Source organism: Capsicum annuum, chromosome 11 (assembly GCF_002878395.1).
Source record: "Capsicum annuum cultivar UCD-10X-F1 chromosome 11, UCD10Xv1.1, whole genome shotgun sequence".
NCBI classification, from domain to species: domain Eukaryota; kingdom Viridiplantae; phylum Streptophyta; class Magnoliopsida; order Solanales; family Solanaceae; genus Capsicum; species Capsicum annuum.
The window spans coordinates 193,691,100-193,698,913 of NC_061121.1; the positions used below are offsets into that span (position 1 = coordinate 193,691,100).

A 7,814-nucleotide genomic window follows, 5' to 3' on the forward strand; every position below is an offset into this window, starting at 1 on the left:
GCAAAAACCTTGAATCCAAGCATCATAGGATACAAAAAAGCACTTGAACCTTCCGTTTTCATCAACATGTAATGCCGTCTTACTTCCTGAATTTGTGGACCTAATCATGTAACGGTTGGCATATAGGAATGCATACCCATGCTCGTGTGTTCCCCTAACCAAGTCCTTGGCAATCCCCATGGCCATATATATCTTTCAATAACTGACCAGGATACCTAATTCCATAAGTAGTTGATTGGCCATAACCCTTGTAGAAGGGCCTTTTCCATCGGGAAAATAACTCTTGAAATATTCACCAAGGACCTTTTTCGTGGCTTGAGGATTTTGGCACGAGATGTGCTCCGAACCACACGTGTGATACTTTTTAAGTTTATGAATGATGAATTTGTCAGAACTTATGTACTTTACCACTCTCAACCACCACTTACAGTTCAGATTAACACATTTGTAGCAAAAGACATTGCTCAAATTAATCACCTTCTTTATTCTAAAATATTTTTTCAAGCAAGAAATAAACAAAGTGGTAGATAGTTCATTCTTATCCTTGAAGGAAATTCCATTAAAAAATCCGGTCCCATTATCTTAAAGACTGTCAGACTGTGTCGATCGAGAAGAACTTCCCACCGTATTGGTTGCATCAACGGGCGTAGGTATTTGATCATCATCTGAAATATTCATGTCTAGATTATCTAACCTATCATCAAAGATGTCTTGTCTTTTTTCTTCTTCTACATTCTGGTTCTCATTCTCTCTCATCTTTTCAACCACGTACACCCTTAACACCGATCTGAATAAATCACTAAGATAAGCACACAATCAAACCTGATCGATTATCTTGAAAGGTAGTACCCTTTAATTTTCAAAGGAGCTGTGTATGTAGCTGATGATGAGTTCTTTCGGTTGACAATTCAGTCCACAATAGCTGATGATTAAGTTCATAAAATCATCATACAAAATATCACTTTGGACTGTTATAGCTATCGTCTCTAGCATTTCATCCTCCTTCCAATGCCATACATATCGATTGATCTTCTCGATATATTGACCATGACAATCCACCATTATTGTCATTGATCCCTCCATTAGTGGTACCTAAATGAAGTCATTTGTTAAAAAAAGTTAATAGTAATTTCATAGTGCCAAAAATAAATCCCAACAGATGTGTAATCTGTTGCAACAGGTAAGTGATCAATCGCAACAGATTACTTACCTTTTGGGATTAATGTTATGCTCCTGAAGCTGATTTTAACAGATGAGTTCTCTGTTGTAATAGGTGAATAATATATTGCAATAGACTATATGTCTGTCATAATAAATAAAACGCCAGTTAGGATAGATGTTACACTACTAAGGCATCTTTGAAGCTGATTCCAACAGATGAGTGACATGTTGCAATAAATAATTAACCTGTTATGATAGATGACTTACCTGTTGCAATAGACGATGATCTATTAAAATTAAGGTCAGGTTCTATCGCAATATGTTACTAATATGTTGCAACAAATGTTTACCGTCTGTTGGAATCGAGTTGAGATTTTGTTACAATAGATTAATAATATGTTGCAACAGATATTTACACCGTTGCAACAGACAACACGTCTATTGGAATCGAGTTCAGGTTCTGTTGCAACAGATATTTATCATATTGCACCAAATAACTAATCTGTTACAACAGATGGGTCATATATTATAACAGATGACCCATTTGTTCTATTCATATTATGACACTATAGAAACATAAACATGAATCCAACATATGAGTCTTCTTTTGAAACAAATGTCTCATCTGTCGCAACAGATGATTGATCTGTTTAAACAGATGGCTCTTATGTTGATTTATGTTCGCGTGCTATCTATTGTTGAAAAAATAACACAATAACAATTACCCAGATGACAAATTTAACTAAAAACCAAAATTTGACTTACCAAAGTCTCCTATGAAGTAATGCCAAAGTGGAAAGTGATGTACGAAACAAAATTTGACCTAAGAAATTGATCAAATAGCAACAGTAATGGCAACAACAACAACAATGGTCAATAATAAGAAGATGAAGATGATAATAAAGTAAAAGATGATGATAATGAAGTAGAAGATGATGAATAAAGCAGCAACAACAATGAACAATAAAAATCGCTAAGAGAGAGAAAACAACAATGGATGAGAAGAGAGAGAAACACGTTTTTTTTTCCTTCATTTTCCGTTATATTAGGTAATATTTGGATCAAAATATAAATTTAAAAACTTCTGGGTTATTCTCAAACTTACCCAACTTTCTTAATTCATAATAAAGTAATTGTCACCTCCACTCAATTATTAAGACTTGTGTCACCTATACCTCTAGCCGTCATCCTTACAAACCATACTCGTCATCAATATTTAAAATTGTAGTTTTATGGCCAATATGGCCACTTTAGCCGATGGGACTATCCCACCGAACGACATTAATAAGTATAGTGTAGAGGAGATAATAAAAGAGTAGCAAAAGATGACTAATATTCCTAAGTTTGTAGATCTGTTGAAGCCAAAAATAGTGGATAATTCTAGTATTAGGATTCCTCCGAAACCCATAGTAATGTTGCATGGGGAACCTAATATTACGTGAAAATCATCCGAAGTTCAAAACTTAATCATACAAGAAAAACTTCAATATGCAATTATAGGTAAATTTTTGTATGGCAAGCCTCACATCGAAGTACTGAGAAAAAGGATTCCAAATCAGCGTGGAATCAAAGTTCAATGTACTATAGGCGTGTTGGATGAAAGACATGTATTAATAAGGCTAGATATGCTAGAAGATTATGTTCAATTATTATCGACAACAGCCTTTTACATCAATTCGAGGGAGAGATATTACCAAATGAGAACTCTGAAGTGGGATCCATGGTTTGAGGCTGATGTTGAAACTTTAATAGCAGTAGCATAGATTTACATGCTAGATCTTCCTCTAAATTTCTTTGCAAAAGACGTAATTTTCTCAATAGTAATAGCAGTAGAAAGGCCACTCACAGTGGATATGGCTACTAAAATTCACACTAGGCCTAGTTGTGCAAGAGTTAAAGTATTGCCACAAAGGATACAAATAAATGAAGAGAATGATCTTACTTGGGAAATAAAGTCTAAGTGGATAAAGATTCAGTATGATTATATGCTTAAGTATTTCCAAGATTATTGTTTACAAGGACATGATGAGGGAGGTTATTGGAAAATTCACCCGAAATTATTTGAAAAGAAGGAGAGTAAGAAGACAGAAGAAAATACTAAGAATAAGGATTTTGGTGAACAAAAGAATTAGCAACCTCAGCATCAGAATAACTTCAGAAGATAAAACAACAATAAGTATCAGTGGCTTATAAGGAAGAATAAATTCAGAAAAGATAGGTCTGGTCGAATTATAGGAGAGGTAAATGAAAATAATGATGAGGATATTAAAATGTCCACTTCTTTTAATACCTTAAAGGACAAAGAAGATCAAGAAAAAGTGACTGACTCAACAATTGCAGACCTAGAGAAACAGAAAGAAGACCAAGCAAAAGTAGCAAAAAGTCAGTACTAAAGATTGGGTTAACCAAAGTTTTGGAAAGACTCCAGAAGTGGAAAAAGGGAAGCCAACAACTAACAGGAGTGGCAAGGGAAAAATGAATCAGCAAAGGGATATTCAACAGGATGAGAGTACTCAAAACATAATAGAGAAACTGAAGGATGGTACCAATAAAGGTTTGAAGAAGGATGAAGAAGAGAAGTAAATGCAGTTGTGGCATGGAGAAACAGATGACATGATGGTGCTTGAAGGGATCTCTCCTTTAGCTATTTCAGATAAGCTATTGGAAACCTACAATAAAAAGAAAAAAGACATGGATGAAAATACTTTGGAAGATAATATCAATCGAATTTCTCAAGATGCAGATTTATCACCAAAGCATATAGAGGTATTGAATAGCAGACAGGTAAAACGAAAAAAGAAGAACAATGGGAGTAATGCAACCTCAACCACAATTCATACAAGGAGCCATACTGCTAAGATTAAATCATTGATGGATTAATTTAGAATATAAGGTTTGTCAATACACAACAAACCTTTGCCAGATTAACCACAATTCATAGAAGGCATCATTTCTATTTTATAGGGATTATGGAACCTTTTCAAGATAAGCAGACAATAGATGAGTACCAAAAAAGATTGGGGATGAGGTATTCAATGGTAAATGTAAATGGTAAGATATGGGCATTCTTGGATAACAATGTGGAGTATAGTGTACTGAAGAATGAAGAGAAATAACTATCATTGAAGGTACAAAGCAATAATGCTGATGTTTCTTTAATTGTAACATTAGTATATTCTAAATATAGCTTACCAGAAAGGCAAGATTTATGGGAATCATTATTAGACATGGTAGATATTCAACAGCCATGGATAATAGGGGGAGACTTCAATGTCATAAGAAATGCAGAAGAAAAATTGGGGGGATTACCAGTTACGTTCAATGAAACACAAGATTTTAATCAGTGTATAAATTTGTGTAACTTAGATGAACCTCAATTTAAAGGGAGCAAATATACTTGGTGGAATGAGAGAACAAATGAAGCTTGCATATTTAAAAGATTAGATAGAGTGTTGTACAATGATAGGTTGCAGAGTTTATTTCAGACTTTGGATGTGGAGCATCTACCTAGAAGTGGGTCAAATTACTCTCCTATTCTAATTCAATGCAGAATTGAAATTCTGAATTGGTGGTTGAAGGAAGAATCATGCTTGAAAGTGATCAAACACAACTAGACAACAGAGATAGAAGGAAATTCTTTCATAGTATTTTAGCATAAGTTGAAGAAAATGAAAACAACTTTGTCAAAGTGGAGCAAAGAAACTTTTGGTAACATTTTCCACTGGAAGATATTATCAAAGTTAAAGAAAGGAATTTTGAGGAAAATCCCAGTGGAGAGAACAGAGCAAATTTGAGCAAGGCTCAAGCTGAACTAAATTTGCATTTGAAGAGGAAAGAAGAGTTTTGGAGACAAAAAATAGGTTATGAATAGTTTAAAGATGCAGAAACGAATACAAAATTTTTCCATACAATTGTTAGATGAAGAAAGAGTAGGTTAAGAATCAGAAGAATTCAGAATGAAGAGGGTAAGTGGTTGGAAGAACCACAAGAGATAGCTGATTTAACTATTAATTTCTTTCAGAATCAGTTTAATAAATAGAAGGATGCACTGGATTTTTCTATGTTAGATGAAGTTCCTAATCTAGTAAATGAACAACAGAACAAGGAAATTTTAAGTATTCCTAATAAGGATGAAGTAAAAGATGTAGTAATGGGTTTAAACAGAAATAGTGCAGGGGGCCTGATGGTATTACTAGGGCTTTTTATCAGGATGCTTGGGAAATCATAAAGTAGGATATTCATAAAATGGTAATTTCTTTCTTTTGTGGTTTCCAACTTCCTAGGTTTATTACTCATACTAAATTGGTTTTACTACCAAAAAAGTTCGTAGTGAATACTTTTCAGATATGAGACCTATATCTCTCAGTAATTTTGTGAATAAAATCTTTTCAAGAATCATTCATGAAAGGATTAAAGGCTTGTTACCACAGTTAATTTCTCCAAAATAAGCAGGTTTTATTCAGGGAAGAAGTATAGCTGAGAATGCATTAGTGGTGCAGGAAATAGTTTCAGAAATGAGAAAAGGGGTAAACCTCCTAATATGGTCATGAAACTTGACATGATGAGGGCATATGATAGGGTGGAATGACTGTTTCTTATCAAGGTGATGAGGAAAATGGGTTTCTCTGAAAGGCTTATAGACATGGCGTATAGATTGTTAGAGAATAATTGGTATTCAATTCTCTTAAATGGGCAACCAAAAAGATTTTTTAAATCTTCAAGGGGATTGAAGCAAGGAGATCCTTTGTCTCCTACTTTGTTCATTATTGCAGCTAAAGTTTTGTCTAGGAATCTGAAAAAATTGATGCAGGAAAAAGATTTTAAGCTGTTTGGGATGCCAAGAAGTAGTCCTAAATTGAATCACTTAGCTTTTGCAGATGACATAATTATACTATGCAAAGCTGAAGTGAGAAAATTGCAGTTGGTGTCTAACACTTTGGACAAATATGAAGTAGTATCTGGGCAGAAGATCAACAAAGAAAAAAGTGCAATATATTTGCATAAAGGGGTTTCTAATGGAATGCAAATATTAGAAAAAGTTGCTACAAGCATATTGAGGAAAGATTTTCCTTTCACATATCTTGGTTGTCCTATTTTCTATATGAGGAAGAAAAAAGAATATTATCAGCAGCTGATGAATAGGATAGCAAATAAGATTCAAAATTGGAAAGGAATTTTTTTTTCATATGGAGGTAGAGTAGTGTTAATTAAGCATGTGTTACAGAGTGTTCCTATTCACTGTTTACCAGTGTTGAATCCACCTCTAAATGTACTGAATGCTAAGTAAAAGGTTCTTTCTAAATTCTTTTGGAGTAGTAAAATTAGAGAAAAGGGTAAGCACTGGGTGAAATGGCAGGATGTGTGTCTACCATAAGAGGAAGGAGGACTGGGATTTAGAAGATTGTATAATGTTTCTATGGCATTATTCTGTAATCTTTGGTGGACATTTAAGACTACAAATTCCATTTGGAAGGAGTACATGTTCAATAAATATTGCAGAAAGGAGCATCCTACACAACTGGTATGGAAAACTAGTTCAGGGGGTTCATAGGTTTGGAAAAAGATACTAAGTTCTAGAGATTTGGTGCAACATTTGATAATATGGAAGTTGAAGGAAGGCAATTCTAATTTATGGCTAGATAATTGGACTGGATATGGTGATTAGTTTCCTTAATGGAAGGAAACTGGGAGGAGAATTTACAGTACCAAAAAGTCAAGGATATCACAAGAGAAGGTAGATGGGATGGCCAGTTAGTTAAAAATATGTTCACACCAGAAATGGCTAAGCATATTCTTACTAAAGTTCAACCACCTATAGGAAAAGGCAAGGACATCCCAATGTGGACAATGGATCCAAAGGGAGATTTCACAGTTCAAAGTGCTTGGCAGTATATCAGAAACAAGGGAAATCTAAACAATATTTATAAGTTTATTTGGGTTAAGGGGTTGCCTTTCAAAATATGTTTCTTTATGTGCAGGTTATGGAAAAGCAGAATACCAGTTGATGACAATGCAAGAAGATGGGGGATGCAGGGACTTTTTAAATGCTGGTGTTGTAAGGAACCTTCAGTGGAGACACTTGTACATGTTTTCAGAAGGTCACCCTATGCTAACATGACTTGGTCCTACTTTTCTTCTTTTGCAGGTATATCTATTCAAGATTTGACTCTAAGGGGTACTATCTTAAAGTGGTGGGAGGTTGAGGTGAAGGTGAAAGAACAATCTTATTATCAAGCTCTTCCTAGCATCATTCTATGGGAACTATGGAGAAGAAGAAACAGAAAGAAGCATGAGAACAAGAACACTACAGGTCTGAGAATCATTCACAACATAACAAGAAATCTGAGGCTTCTATTGATAGTCAGACAACCTAGAAGGGTCTTCTCTATGGAATGGCCTCAAATTTTTCAGGAGTTAGCTAAGGCCAAAAACAATATCAAGGTGACAAAAGTTCTATGGGAGATGCCAGAAGAAGGGTGAAATATAATACTGATGGGGCGGTCAGAAGGGAAGAAAGTGGCAGTCCATATGCTTTTTGCCGAAGGGGTGGGAATGGTGATGTGCTATATGCCAATGCAAAACCTCAACAATATACAGATAGTATAGAGGTAGAAGCAAATGCTATTTTACATGCAGCTAAGCATTGTAAACAG

The 7,814-nt window shown here is 34.7% G+C and overlaps 1 long non-coding RNA gene across 3 annotated transcripts in view; it reads right to left on the reverse strand.

The window, feature by feature from the left end:
* Positions 1-2,222: 2,222 nt before the first annotated feature.
* LOC107848389 overlaps positions 2,223-7,814 on the reverse strand; it is an 11,906-nt gene continuing 6,314 nt past the window's right edge. For all 3 annotated transcript variants that reach the window (XR_007046968.1, XR_007046967.1, XR_007046966.1), the window contains one exon: positions 2,223-3,830. This is a non-coding gene — a long non-coding RNA (uncharacterized LOC107848389). The remainder of the gene's footprint in view (positions 3,831-7,814) is intronic.